The sequence below is a fragment of the Hemibagrus wyckioides genome, linkage group LG20 (assembly GCF_019097595.1).
Source record: "Hemibagrus wyckioides isolate EC202008001 linkage group LG20, SWU_Hwy_1.0, whole genome shotgun sequence".
NCBI lineage: Eukaryota > Metazoa > Chordata > Actinopteri > Siluriformes > Bagridae > Hemibagrus > Hemibagrus wyckioides.
This window is the reverse complement of record NC_080729.1, coordinates 22,148,631-22,164,292: the sequence shown is the minus strand read 5'-3', so window position 1 is coordinate 22,164,292 and position 15,662 is coordinate 22,148,631. Positions and strand designations below refer to the sequence as shown.

General features: G+C 37.8%; 1 pseudogene; it reads right to left on the bottom strand.

Moving 5' to 3' along the window:
- Positions 1-7,838: 7,838 nt before the first annotated feature.
- LOC131370817 (protein kinase C epsilon type-like) lies at positions 7,839-13,331 on the bottom strand (annotated as a pseudogene).
- Positions 13,332-15,662: the final 2,331 nt, after the last annotated feature.

The following is a 15,662-nucleotide window of genomic DNA, read 5'->3' as shown; positions in this document are numbered from 1 at the left end:
GCATTCAGAAAAAGCCCTCTTCAGTTCATGAGTGTGGAGCGTGAGTAGAGCTCTCATAGCCTAATTACACATGTCTTCACTGGTAGGGGTTTAATAGAAGTATTCTATGATTGCAATTTCATATTTCATATCGTCTTGTAGAAGCCTTTGCCAGAGAGATTTTTTATAGGTTAGAAACGAATCATAAATGTAACGATGGAGTTGAATCTGGCAACATGGCTACTTATAAACGTTTACTATGAAAAATGAATAAATACATATGTATCTGTCAGAATAAAATGCAGTTAATGTTATTGTGGTAACTATCTCAGTTAAGATTTTGGTGCTAGACTGATTTAAGTTTCCCACTTTCACTCCACAAACTCCTATATTAACTGCTTTACTATGTCCTCTATGAAGACAAGGATTCTCTGTATGAGCTCATTTAACCACCTCTGATTGTGTCAGCATACAGCTGGGAAAATAATCTATTTTTTAATATGATTTGCTACATACATCTACATCACACAAGGTTTATTTACTAACAATTGTAAGCACAATGACAAATGAAGGACCACAGGAATAGAACTTGTTTTTTTAACCTACATAAAAGCTATAATCATAATTTTAAAAAATCCATTGCGTGTACACAAAGTATTCAGATATACTTCAATTTTCTATGTGGATTTCTCCAAGAGCAGCTTGTCATCTATGAAAAATTCTTTATTGCTACGTATGGCTGCAGTGGAGACACACTGAGAGCTCTGATCTGGTCACATCTATTTTATGACACCGCAAGTGGTAGAGGAAAAAAAACAATAAATGTTGAGAGCTGCAGTTCATGCGGTTTGACTGCCCCATTAAAGGTTAACATGTGGCATGCTTTTGAGTCCAGTAGATTAATGACTTTTGTATGCGACATAAATGCAGCATATCTGTGTCCACATAAAGTCATATAATGCGGCAGGAAAAGTGTTAAGGAGCAGAAATTGAGCAGTGTGCTGTTATAGGAAAGTAATCAATTAGAATAGGAGTGGTTGTGATTGTGATGTGGTCATTACTACCCCGAATTCACCAAAGACAAGCAAGAGTTTTATTCATTTATAGACACAATGCATCCAAATAGTTTGCTAATGATTACAATTTCATTTATATTTTTCTTTTTTTAAAAGCTTGGGAGATTTTGCGCTTTCTAAAAAAAAATAAATAATCAATCTACTCTATCCAGGCATAACATTATGACCACCTGCCTAACTTTGTGTTGCTCCCCCTTTTGTTGGCAAAACAGCCCTGATCCATCATGCACTGTGTATTCTGTCAGAAACGGCCTTTACTTCTTCAGCAATTTGAGCAACAGTAGCTCGTCTGTCGGATCAGAACACACTGGCCACTGAAACTGCAGTTTTACTTTCAAGTTAACATAAACAATTTACCAAGCAAACCAAAAGAGTAAACAAAGCAGACGTCGGATGGTCATGACGATCCATGCAATAATGAGAAGGCTTATTAATGTCATAGGGACAGAGCTGGAGCAAGATTTTTTAAAGCCAATTTAAAGGGGTGTGTTTGACTTGGGAAGAGATGACTGTAATCTGAGGCCAGGAATAGGCATTTGCTTGAGCTTGTGATAACGTGTCATATCATTCACTGGATGGTGGTTCAGGGGAATTGGAGTTGGCTGATTGCAGAGGTGGATACGTCAGTACTGGCAATGAGATACTAAAGATGTCCTCTGTGGGTCCGAGTATTGAGCTAAGGACCTGGTACTACAGGTTTGCAGAAAGAAACATGACTAGCATGACGGAGTGACAAATAACACTGACATGGTAACTGAAGTGTGTATCATTTGACAGCTTCAGAGCTTCTCTGAACATATCCTTACTGTACACACCTAATCACCTGGTGTCTCAGACTGGTGTTGTGTTATTGAAATACTAGATCCCAAAGTCTGCATGCTTCTTGCTACACTCTAGCGTAGAGATGGGATGGTAACAGAAGGTACGATAAAGGATGATAAAGAAACACCCTGCACAACTTTTATACGATTACAGCAACTACATTGTGGAAGCAGTATTTACACACTTACCAGGAAATTGCATCAAATAACAAACCCCCCTCCAGGCTAACTGAAAAGCCACATACTAGCTTACCTTATACAATCGACAGACAATTTACTTCCCTAACTCACTATCTAACCAATACACAGAGACAAAAAGGACAGAGGACAGCTCTATACCTGGTCATTTGGACAACACACACAAACGGGAAGCAATATGAGTGTAAACACATTGAGCAAACAGAAATAAAGGAAGGCAGGCTAAAACTCAGTGTCAACAGCAGGCTTAGGGTCATGCACCAAGAAGTCACAAAGCACAGATTAATGGACTTTGACGGTCCCTTAAATACTCTTGTGACAATGATGTAAGTGCAACTGCCAGTGGGCTGGAAATGATATTTCAGGAACCTAGAAGTGAACACAGTGTAATTCCTTTCCACTTGTTTCCCTTTTTCTACCGATCCCGAGGCATCTAGAGATTGTGCCAGCTCCAGTAGACAGAGGCCAACCCTGCGAGGATCCAGAGATGGACCAGCTCCAGTTGCTTCATGAAGATTTTGGATATTCAAAGCGAAGATGCCAACCCTATGTGGACTTTGAGGACGACAACAACCTCCTAATTAATACACAACATTCTACATATGCTGTATCTGCATCACACAACTCCCACTGACTGTATATGACTGTAGAAAGGACATTGTTCATAATCAGGTTAATAATAATTTATAATCACACTCTCCGGTGTCACCCAAATGAGGAGGGGTTCCCTTTTGAGTCTGGTTCTGTTCAAGGTTTTTTCTTCATAACATCTAAGGGAGTTTTTCCTTTCCACAGTCGCCTCAGGTTTGCTCACTAGGGAGGATTTTGTCTAACATTAATTTTGGACTTTTGTATTATGTTTCTTATGTCCTGTAAAGCTGCTTTGAGACAAAGTCCATTGTTAAAATTGCTATACAAATTGAATTGAATTGAATTGAATTGCTCACCACATCAGACATTGTCATTATACATTTTACTCTAGCAGATTCTCTAGAATCTAGAAAACTTGCAGATTATGGTCCGTATAGACAATTACAGGAAACATACTGGCAAGGGTGTAAATTTGGTTTAAATAGTGGGATTTGAATTCCATTTCCTGCATTTACATACATGTAGGGACTATGGTGATACAAAATCCAGGAAATAATGAAGTTGATTATAATGATAAATTCTGCCAAAAAGTATGTATATAAAAAAGATGTCTTACTTTCTTTATTGTTTAATAGGGGCCGATCACCAGAAAATCTTTTTATGAAGTCAAAAATGTTCACCATTAATATTTTGTGTGTGAATAAAATTGAAATAATGTAAGACTCAATTTCCTCTGTTAAACAAACTTTTTTTTTAAACAAACTGCTGTAGCTGAAAATGTAAAATAAATCTCTTGTTGCACAGGACGTTTGTCAGAGACACATCCACCAAACCACAGGGGTTTAGAATAGAAAAAGCAAAAAGCTTTTATGAACTGTGTGTTACATCACTATTGTGTAATATCAGGTGCAGATGGACAGCAGCAACATTAATATGGAATTATATGAAAATGTTGATCATTACTTTAATAATTGTCTTTCATGCATAAACAACCACCTTAAGTTAATGAACAAATTACAATATTACATTCCTAGTGCTAATTTTCTGTGCAGCACAAATACCTAAAGTAGATCATTTTTATGCCTCCAATAGCAAGTCAGACACTAACTAGTATAAACCAGTATAAACCAGCACTAACTGGTATAAACCAGCACTAACTATAACTAACTCAAAATCTATCGATACCCGTTTGACAGATAAAAAGGGCAGAAATATGAGGTGTGTCTGGGTTTATTTGGTGTCCAGAGAATGCACTCATGGAAGATCATGTCTGATTATTTTTTAAGGCTTCATACAGAATCTATTCAGCTTCTGTTTCTGTTGACATGTGAGTCAGAATATAAAACACACTTACGGCTGACAAGTGCATGAATTCTACACACTGTCTCAACACAGTAGTTTATAAAGATTTATGTCACAACAGAAGATGATTTTTACCTTTTCATATTGTAAAGACTGAGCTTTATGTAACTACAGTGATTGGTACAAGCCTCTGAAATGGCATGTTCCATTAAATATCTACACCAATATGAAGGTCATTGGAAATACCAAGATTGTGTGCACGTGTACGCATGTTTGTCTAGACATGCTGGATGGAAGAGTACGTGATGATAGGATGATATATTTTAGTTTGTAGTGTTTCAGTTAGAACTCCATCACCATATCACACAAAAATAATAATAAACATAATTTATTTAGAGTAAGTGCTCTGTGTGCTGCCATTGTCCAGTATAAAGTCCATTATGATTAACTTATTTTAATAATAAGAATATGAACAATAAAATAATTACAACACAGGACAGCTGTTCTAACTGTTAGATAAGCTTTATTTGAACTCCACTGATCAAAATGTTTGCTTACAGTTGCCTTTTAGTCCTACTGCCAACACGATTTTTCCATTTTCAGACAGTTCACATTTATCTATGACAAGAAGCAAGATATGCCACAAATGATCTAAAAGCACACCATCAGACTGATGGTCAACAATCCCTTTGCTCCATCTGCTGGTGAGTCGATGAGATGGCATTAAGTAATCTGGGGCAATTTTTCTAAACGTTTTCTGTTATCTAGCAAATCTTTTAGGACAGTACACTGAGACTCTCTCAAACACCCAGGACATCCTTATCTCTTAATTATCCACAATGAATTGGCTATACTTTCTTTTTACCACTGTATTCTGTAATAAAGTTATAACAAGTGTAATTCATTATAATTCTATTCATTCATACACTTTCAGTAATTTATCTTCTTCAGTTTCACAGAGGAGCTGGATCCCATCCTGGAAAACTGGGTGTGAGGCTCCCTGGGCGGAACTCCATTCCACTGAACAAATAAGATAGGATAAGATAAGATCAGTCTTTATTCGGCCCACAGCGGGGAAATGTGCATAGTTACAGCTGCAAAGGTAAAGCAGCTAAAGAAAAAGATATCAAGACAAGGTGACATGAAATTATAAGCCATATTATTGACTGACTTAAAAAATACTTTACATAAAAGACAGCCAACAATATATAAAAAATACACAAAGTATATAACATAAGATAAGATAGAACTTTATTAATGTTATTTGTTATTTGAAAGTGGTGTTCTGTCTCAGTGGTCATTATACTGTCCAAGCAATTGTACATTAATAATAGAAATAATAATAATAATAATAATAATAATAATAATAATAATAATAATATCTGTTAGAGATACAAAAATATAAAGAAGACAACAACAACAATAATAATAATAATAATAATAATTATTATTATTATTATTATTATTATTATTATTATTATTATTATTATTACTATATAGTATTATTAGTTAAAATAGACATTATTATACAATATATAATGATCCATAACATCTGGTATTATTAAACATCTCAAACCAAAGTTACACCCTTGTGTTTAACATGTTTCTGTATTTCTTATGTTTGTATTTTTCTTGTGTTTGTTCTGTTATGAGTGCAGATCAGTGCAGAATTCAAGAGATGTGTGCTGATGGACCTGAGCAAGTCCTTTTATGTGGAAAATCTTGACAGTGTCCTAAAGCTTGTACATTTATAATGCTCAAAGCTCTACTGTACACAGACATGTAGAAATGAACGCTATACTGCAGAGCTGGACAAAAATGTACATTATTCCAAATCTAATTATTTCTTAAACACTACAGGGATATTTTTCTTTCTTGTGATTTCTTTTGTCCTGCATAATTTGCGTAATAACTTACCTGAGGTCAGTGTATCATCAGGTATCAAGTCAAGAAGTTTTTATTGTCATTTCGAGCATAAATAGTAGATGCAGTACATAGTGAAATGAAACAATGTTCCTCCAGGACCATGGTGCTACATAAAACACAAAACTACATAAAACAACACAGAGCTAAGGACTAGAAAGTAAGTTAATCTAGCCACATACAGTGTATAGTGTGGAACCTAGTGCAAACAGAGTAAGAAATAAAATGAAAGAGTACTGACCAGTATACAGTCTATGTGGACCAGTGTGCAAAGAAAAGGAGGCTTGTGAACATGTACACATATGATAGCAGCAGCTGGGAGCAGCATTAAAGTGTGATGTACAAAAACAGCATTTAAACAGCATTAAAGTGTAATGTACAACGAAATATACAGTTTTGGCAGCACTGAAAAAAGGTGGTCCAGTAAACATAGATGTATATTGAATATGAATGTTCTGTTCTGGGTGTTGAGTCTGATGGCTGGAGGAAAGAAACTGTTACACAGTCTGGTTGTGAGGCTCAGATGCTTCTGTATCTTTTTCCAGAGGGCAGGAGGGTGAGGAGTGTGTGTGAGGGGTGTGTAGGGTCAATCACAATGCTGTTTCTTATCAGTACACTACACAGCTGTTCTCATCTGTTTTTGTTTATAAAGTTGTTTTTAAGTCTGTCATCTTTATGATTGTGTGTGTAGAAGCACATTTTTAATGTTCTGCTTGCTTATTTCTTTCTATTAATTTTGAGAAATGATTTATTTTAATGTAATTGATTATATATATATATATATTAGTTGAAAATAGGTTCAATAGATCTCTTTTTCTTTCCCAGACAGAGTATTAGTGTTGACTTTTTGTTATATAAAGAGTTTTTTAAAACACTGGCTGATGAACATCGGGATGTTTGAACAAAAGCAAAACAATTGATAAGTCTTCTATGAGGAAAAAAGGTTATTTATTTGATAATTACAAACACAGTACAAATTAATCTTTAAAATGATCAATTAATATTCAAATTCAAATCAAATTCAAATTTTATTAATCACATACGAAATCACACAGTACGACATGTAGTGAAGTGATTTTAACGACTGTCCTACATTTGAAGAAAGAAAAGAGTATAAATTAAAGTGTGTGGACATGAAAAATAAGGGATATAGTTAAAAATATATAGAAAAAAAATAGGGAAAATTAAACAGTAGAAATTAAAGACAAAAATAATTGAAAAACCAGTAGTTCTCGTATATCAAATAAGTGTGTGTATGTATATATATAGAGAGAGATCTATGTATATAAATATGAATATGAATATAAATGTATAAATAATATAAATAGTAAATTTATAGTAAATTTTATTTATTGATAAAAATAATTTAATATAATATAAAATGAAATATAAAATATAAAATACGGGGGTCTGCTGGAGCCTATCCCAGCGCACATAGGGCGAAAGGCAGGGGTACACCCTGGACAGTCCATCGCAGGGCCACACAGACAAACAACCACACACACACACTCACTCCTATGGGCAATTTAGAATTACCAAACAACCTAATGTACATGTCTTTGGACTGTGGGAGGAAACCGGAGTACCCGGAGTAAACCCACGCAGGCACGGGGAGAACATGCAAACTCCACACAGAAAGGCCCCAGCCTGTTCGACCCCAGGATTCGAACCCAAGACCTTCTTGCTGTGAGGCAACAGTGCTAACCACTAAGCCACCATGCTGCCCATTAAAATAAAATAAAATAAAAATATAATATATAGTGTATATAAAAATAAACTAATATATAAATAATATATGTGTCAGCTCTATTATATATAGGAAGATACAATATATACATGTGTAGATGTAAATGGACAAATTTAAATGGTATGACTAATAATAATAATAATAATAATAATAATAATAATAATAATAATAATAATAAATGCTAATATTAGATTAGCAAAGTTAATATTTAGTGTTAATAAATGAGAAACCATCAAACTCCTCTTGGATGGACTGGATGAAGAAGGAGAGATTCCCATGAGAAAGCTTGGGTTCCTCACGGGTGAATCTGCCATCAAAATTATTGATGTCCCTCTTTGATGTTATCTGTGGTTGAAACGGAGGAGTGATCTTCCTCTGTTTCAGCCATGACCAGTTGATATTACTGAAGAAAGGGTGAGCTTTGATGGCATTCTCCTTGCCCTCGGACACCACACAGCCGAGACGATCCATGGGCTTCTTCCTCAGGAACGCTTTGAGGATGCTGACCGCATTCCTGCTGAGGTTTGATGGATATTCCGGTTCAGCACTGATGATGGACTCAAACATCTCCTCGTTGTGATCATGAAACGGAGCGTAGCCTGTCATCATCTCATACATGATCACACCTAGGGCCCACCAATCCACCGATGTGTCGTATTCCCAATACTGTAACACCTCTGGTGCCATGTAGTTGGGTGTGCCACAAAAAGTGTTGGCAGTCTTGCCGTCTAGTATTCCCTCTGCGCACAAGCCAAAGTCAGCAAGTGGCCATCGGCATCTAGGAGGATGTTTCCAGGTTTGAGATATCTGAATAATCCTGTTGCGGTGGAGGAACATGAGGGCACAGGCGATCTCAGCAGCATAAAATCTGGTGCGGGGTTCATCAAATCCACATGAACAGGAAATGTGAAATGCAAGATCCCCGCCATTCACAAATTCCATTGCGAAGCACAGTGAGTCGCTGGTCTGGAAGCTACAGTAGAGGTGGGTCAGGTAGGGGTGTTCACTGGCCAGAGCCAAGATCCGCCTCTCCATAAAGGTGCAGCTGATGTTTTCATATTCCCAGATCATGTCCTTCTTCATAAACTTCAGCGCATACACCTCATCAGTGCCTTTGAGCTCGGACAAAATCACCTTCCCGTATGTACCCTTTCCAAGCACACTGAGGAAGTTGAAGTCCTCCAGACTCTTTCTCTCAGGCTGTAGCTCCTCATCCTCTCTGCTCTCCTCTGAATTACACTCATTCAGGGACAAAGTCTTTTCTGCTTCTTCCAGAGGCTGAGACGCTTTGTTGACCCTACAGCTTTCGTTCTGGTCATCATCAGATGCAGTGGTCGGCGGCTCATCATACAGCTCAGCGACCTTAACACACACAAACACACAAAATTAGTCACTGCAGTTAACAACATTTTGTAAAGCCACAATGAATAATCCTTACCTGAGTTCCAGTAAGAAGGTCCTCAGTGTCCTTAAATTGAGAGAATTCATGCAAATAACATTTAGATAAAGCTCAAAATCTACAACCCCAATTCACAAAAGTGAACATTGAAGCAAAGCAAAAAGATCACAAGTGCTTCATATCAAGAGTTTTATATTAAAACACAGAACATTATATTGCTCTTAATGTCCACTGACTAGAAATCGAAAAACAAAATGAAACAACTTGTAAAGACGTGTGTGTGTGTGTGTGTGTGTGTCTCAGCTGCAGCACTGTACAGTACCTCAGACTGGGAGCTGATGGAGTCCGGAGACTGAACCTGAAGTTCACACCAGGCTCTGTTCAGCTCACCAGCACTGGGAGGCTGTGAAAAGTAAAGCAAAAAATTCACAAGTGTTTCTCATTCTAGCGGTTTCATACTAACACATCTAACATTCTGTCACATGGACAATCCTGTGGTCATCTTTGTAAATAAATTGTAGGTTTGGTTACCAGACTGACAGCTGAAGTGTCACTGTGAGGGTCACCGGTAAAAAATCAGCACTTTGGGCTCATCGACCTTAATAGACATAGACACAAACACACACAGTTAGTAGCAGCCTAAATGTTTGAAATGTAGTTAAAATCGGACTATTTAGCGGACACTTACCTGGAGGACAGAGGGAGTATCAGGTGATTCTCCCAGCACATCCACAGAGTCTGTAAAAAAGGAGTTTTCTGTGACTCAGAATAATGACTTCAATTACAACTAACATTTTCTATCATACATTTACAACCAATAGCCAAGTTTATTAACTAGTAGGTAAAACCTAGGAGAAATATTGTATTGTGTTGAGAGCTTAAAACGGGTAGCCATGTTTTCAAGTGCATTAGCATTCAGCTAACTATTCAATTAAAAATCAGGCATTAATAATAAATGAGAATATTTTGCCATCTACTGATTTTAATGTTTTATTCTACACAATACAATATTTAGCTCCCAAGCTATATAGCCAGGTTTGTTTAGCAGTGTAGCTAATGCTAGACCAGTGTTTCCCACACACACAAATGATAGATTAGTGATGGCAAGCAGATTCATTTTCTAATTATTTTATTTAGTAATCTTAAATGGAGAGAGAGAGAGAAGACCTGAATATGATGCCCCAGAGGTAGGAGTAACCACACCCACACACAGCAGTGAAATAAAGCGGATATATTATAATGTAGTGAGATATACAACACAGTGAACCGGGGAAGACTTCAGCATGGACCAAGGCCAACATGCACAGAAACACTCAGGATAGGAACTAACTAACCTACACAAAAGACAAGAAACAAACAAAAAGACAATTACCTTCCCTAACCTCCCTTACCAAGAAAAACAGAGACAAAAACCCACACCCCTACTACCGGATATATAGATAATGTAGCAATACTTACATTCACAGGCGAGAGTATATACCAATAAGGCAGCCAAAACCAAAACAGGGCATAGATCAGCCTCAAAGTCAAGGCAAGCAAGGATTGAAACCAGATTGAAGCAGAAACAGGACACGGAACTACACACAACACAAACACCAAATGTGAAGTGAGCAATCAAGCTCCTGGTACTGGCTTCTGTCCCAGCTTTATAGGGTCACCATTACTGATTATTTTAAAAATATGTAAAAACATAATACATAAAAATAGGAAAAAATAAGAGCTAGTTTAAGTGTTTCAGGAAGAGGTGGCAGTGGTGGCTCAAGTGGTTAAGGCTCTGGGTCATTGACCAAGAATCAAGCTCCTGGTACTGGCTTCTGTCCCAGCTTTATAGGGTCACCATTACTGATTAGTGGTGGTAGAAGCTGGATCATCAGGAAAGCCCGGGCAGGAGTACGGAGTGGACCAACCTGAAGAAGTTACGCACGGGACAGGACACACAAAACAAACTAGTTCAGTAGGTTACAGACTTAGGATACTATTAGCTTAAAACTGAGCTGTTGCTGCTTTTATTTTTTGTTTTTTAAATATATACATATAACATATAACAATACATAAAAATGGGGGAAAATAAGAGCTAGTTTAAGTGTTTCAGGAAGAGGTAGGTCTTCAGTCGTTGTCTGAAGACTGTCAGCAACTCGGCTGTACGGACATCTAGGGGAAGTTCATTCTACCACCTTGGTGCCTGAACAGAGAAGAGTCTAGATGTATGCCTGCCTTTTACCCTGAGAGATGATGGGACCAGTCGGGCAGTGCTAGTGGATCAGAGGGAGCGAGGTGCAGTGTGAGGAGTAATAAGAGCTTTGAGGTAAGATGGTGCTGGTCCATTCTTGGCTTTGTAGGCCAGCATCAGTGTTTTGAATCTGATGTGTGCAGCTACTGGAAGCCAGTGGAAGAACGCAGCAGTGGGGTGGTGTGGGAGAACTTGGGCAGGTTTAAAACAAGTCGTTCAGCTGCATTATTTCATTTACAGTGGATGAATTGCATTAAGAGGAAGACCTGCCAGGAGAGTTGCAGTAGTCCAGTCTCGAAATAACCAGAGCCTGAACAAGCACTTGAGTAGCCTGTGTGGATAAAAATGGCTCGAATCCTTCTGATGTTGTACAGAAGAAACCGACATGAGCATGTCACATTAGCTACATGAGAGGAAAGGGATAGTTGATTGTCCATGGTTACCCCAAGGTTGTGAGCAGTGGCCAAGGGGAGATCATGGAGTTTTTCAGAGACAATGCAAGATCCTGTGCTAGGGATGAATCACCTGGGATGACCAGCAGTTCAGTTTTGCTGAGATTGAGTTTCAGCTGATGAGCTGTCATCCAAGATGAAATGTCCACCAGACACGCTGAGATCTTAGTAGATGCCATTGTATCTGAGGGAGAGAAGGAGAAAATAAGTTGTGAAAATAAGGTGGCACCATGACCAACATGAAGCAGTCATCAGAAACAAACATCACACACACAACTTCATTTATACACAAAGCCAAATGTTAAACACCTCATTCTGCTTACAGAGAGTGGAGAATGAGAAATAAAAACTAATCTTTATAAACAGACATCTGCATATGAATGCTAAATCATCGCCAGTCTAAAGCCGATAGGTTCAAACAGACTCGGCTGCACTCGGGCCGCTGCTGCTAGCCTACTGCCCAAAACAATCATATTATTAGTGCAAATCAAATTACTTACCTGGGCTTTTTCATGTCTTTCCTCACACTGTTTGTGATACAATCTCGACCGCTCCATCTTTCTTTTAAACCACTTTAAACCATCCTGGTAGGTAGAAAAGTTTCTTGAGAAAATGAGAGCTTGTTTTTCTCTTGTTGTTCATGGAGAGCTCTGATTGGAGAATCACTAATTGGTTGATAACTTGGTGGGGGAGGGGCGAGCTCTGTCTTAACCATACAGGCAAAGTGAAAAGTGGCTTGGAAAAGTGCAGCTCAAACAAATCACACTGACAGATTTTATTAAATTAAAAATTGGAGAAATTTAATGCTCTCTCTCTCTCTCTCTCCACACACACAAGCATATAGTAATAGCACATGGTTTCACATAAGAGCAAGCTGTGGCATTCAGATGAAGTGCTTCTCAAGCCAATAGAGTGCCGCAATTCTGTAGATATGAAGGATGAGGTCAATCTCATGTTATTCCATTGTCCATTTGACATCAAAGCTACTGCACACATGACCACAGGGGAGTGGATGCATACAACCATAAATGTTTTCAAAAGCTTAAAAATGAATAAATAAATCATTGGATTTATCATTATGAATTAAAATCTCCCAAAAGCCGCTGCAGACCATTCATGGCTATATTACAAAGCTTAGGGAAGGCATCCAGTGACACCGAGGGCCTAATGAGAACAAACACCACTTCTAGCCAAAATTCCACATGGAGAGATCTCGGATGTTGTGTAAGATATGCTTTAATGTATGATAAGCTCACATGGATATTACACACATGGATAAAATTGTTGATACCCTTCTATTAAAGAAAGAAAACCCACAGTGGTCACTGAAATCACTTGAAACTGACAAAAGTAATAATAAATCAAATTTACTGAAAATTGATGAATGAAAATCAGACATTGCTTTTGAATTGTTTTTCCAACAGACACGTTTAAAAAAAGCTATCTAATGAAACTGGCCTAGGAAAAAATGATGGTACCCTTAACTTTTGAGGCAATCATTATAATCAAGTGATTTCTGTACCTCTCCATGAGACTTCTGTACCTGTGGACAGGTATTTTGGCCCACTCCTTGTGAGCAAACTGCTCCAGGAGGCTGCTTCTCCAGACTGCATGTTTCAGCTCTTTCCACAGATGTTCAATAGATTTAGATCAGGCTCATATGAAGGCCACTTCAGAATCACATCCAGTGATAAGAATAATTGTGATTTCTTAATATTAAATCTAATGCTAGCTTGCAACCACAAACGATTTTAGTGTGATTTTACACTTTAGTTAGTTAAGTAAGCTAATGTAATCAGTAACTCTTGAGTAGTAGCCTATTTTAACCTTACTGATGTTATACAGCAACCCAATAACACAAGTTAACACAGTGAAAACTTTTTTTGTTGTCTGTTTCAAATAGTTAACTAGCTGTTTTACCTTTTGTATTAAAGCTCTCATATTGTGAAATGGTAAACACTTTAGGACTTTGGTAACATTAGCCTAATCTTCTGGCTGGTTATATATAGCACTTGATGTTTAGTAGAATGAGATTTCCACAAATTCAGCTTTCACTGACTGCCTGAACATATAACGCACAACTAGCCAATATGCATATAATAACTATTCTTTGCCCAAGTAGGCTTCTCTGGAAGTTGAGTCATGTCAATCTGGACTTCTTGTTAGATCAAAACGTTTCACTACTCATCTGAGCAGCTTATTCAGTCTGAGGGAATTTGGCAGAATTTGTGGAATCCCATAAACTTCCCAAAGGGTAAAGAACATACTCGGTTCCAGATAACCGCACCTGGATGACTGAGAATCTTCACAGACTCAGTAGGCTTTGTTACTCAGTAAACACTGATGTTTATCAAAGAGAGGGAAATTGACATATGGAATTATTTATTTCAGAAAAGCATAGTAGTCAGTTGAAGAAATGTTGCTGACTTCATGAAAAAGACAAGCAGAAAAGTGAGGTAGCTCCTTCAACCTCAAGACAACTGAAGTCAGGATAAATCAAGGTTATGAGTCAGAGGAATGTTGATAATGTTGTATTGAACTTTGTTATCCAGAGTCTCCAATCCTCCAACCCAGTCTGGATAGAGGGTCTCCTCCCTCATGTCATGCCACACCTTATGCTGCAAAAAGAGATGAACTTGCTATAGAAAGGAAAGAAAACCTTGAAGGAGCAATGAAGGAAATAGATCTTATTGCCACAACCACAGATTGTTGGAGTTCATGTAGGAGAATTTTACTAGGTGTCACAGCCCACTGGTTTGATCCCAGCACTCTGAGAGAACTCGGTGGCATTTGCATGCAGACAGCATGCAAAGGACAGCATACTTTTGATGTTTTGGCTTGTGCAGGGCAGCACGCTGACTTAGTGGTTAGCACTGTTGCCTCATAGCAAGAAGGCCCTGGGTTTGAACTGGCAGGGGCCTTTCTGTGTGGAGTTTGCATGTTCTCCCGTGCTTGTGTGGGTGTACTCTGGTTTTCTCCCACAGTCTAAAAACTGTACTTTAGGTTGATTGGTAATTCTAAATTGCCCATAGGTGTGTGTGGTTGTTCGTCTATATGTGGCCCTGCGTTGGACTGGCAATCTGTCCAGGGTGTACTCTCTGCTTTTCGCCCAATGTGCACTGGGATTGGCTCCAGCAGATCCCCATGACCCTAATTAGGAATAAAGTGGGTATAGACAATGGATGGATGGCTTGTGCACTAAATGAAATACATTCAGAATTCAGCATCCAGAACAAGATTGTTAATAAATTAAATTGAGAATAAATTAATTGATGATAAATTAAATTGATAATAAATTCAATTTTATCAAAGCCTTTGCTTGTATGCACTTCACTGAAACTTCCCATGTAAGTGCTGCTTTTTCAATTACTTGAATTCATATAATAAGGTGTTAAAAACTAAGTGTAGCAATAATAATACAGCAGGTCTTTTAACCCTTTTATAAATCCCAGCCCGCGCATGTAAACCTGCCATTAGGATCTGATTTATCGTGGAGAAAAATAAAGAAAAGTTGAGCTTCTTTATACTTTATATTATTACTCCCTTTAAATGTCCAATAAGATGGCTCATCAATACCATTACATTACATAATAACATTAGCATCTCAGTAAATGTCTTTTTCAGGTCTGGAATACATCGAGGATCACCTGGAAGAAGAGTGCTTGAATCAGTCACCAGGTATTGGCTCCTGTGCCTCTGATGAAAAGGACTTCTTTGCAAGCATGAAGCCAACTCATGGTCAGGAAACTGTTAAATGGCAGTTAAATGGTTACCTTGCAAAGTTGATGAGAGAGAAATTCTGAAATACTTCCAAGCACTCTGCAAGTTGTCTTTAAGATTAAATACAGCTTTACCTGCTTCAGCTTCATGTAAGAGACTTTTCAGTTCAGCAGGTCTTATTTTTAGTCCCAAGAGAGCAAGAACAGACGGGAGCACCTTTGAGA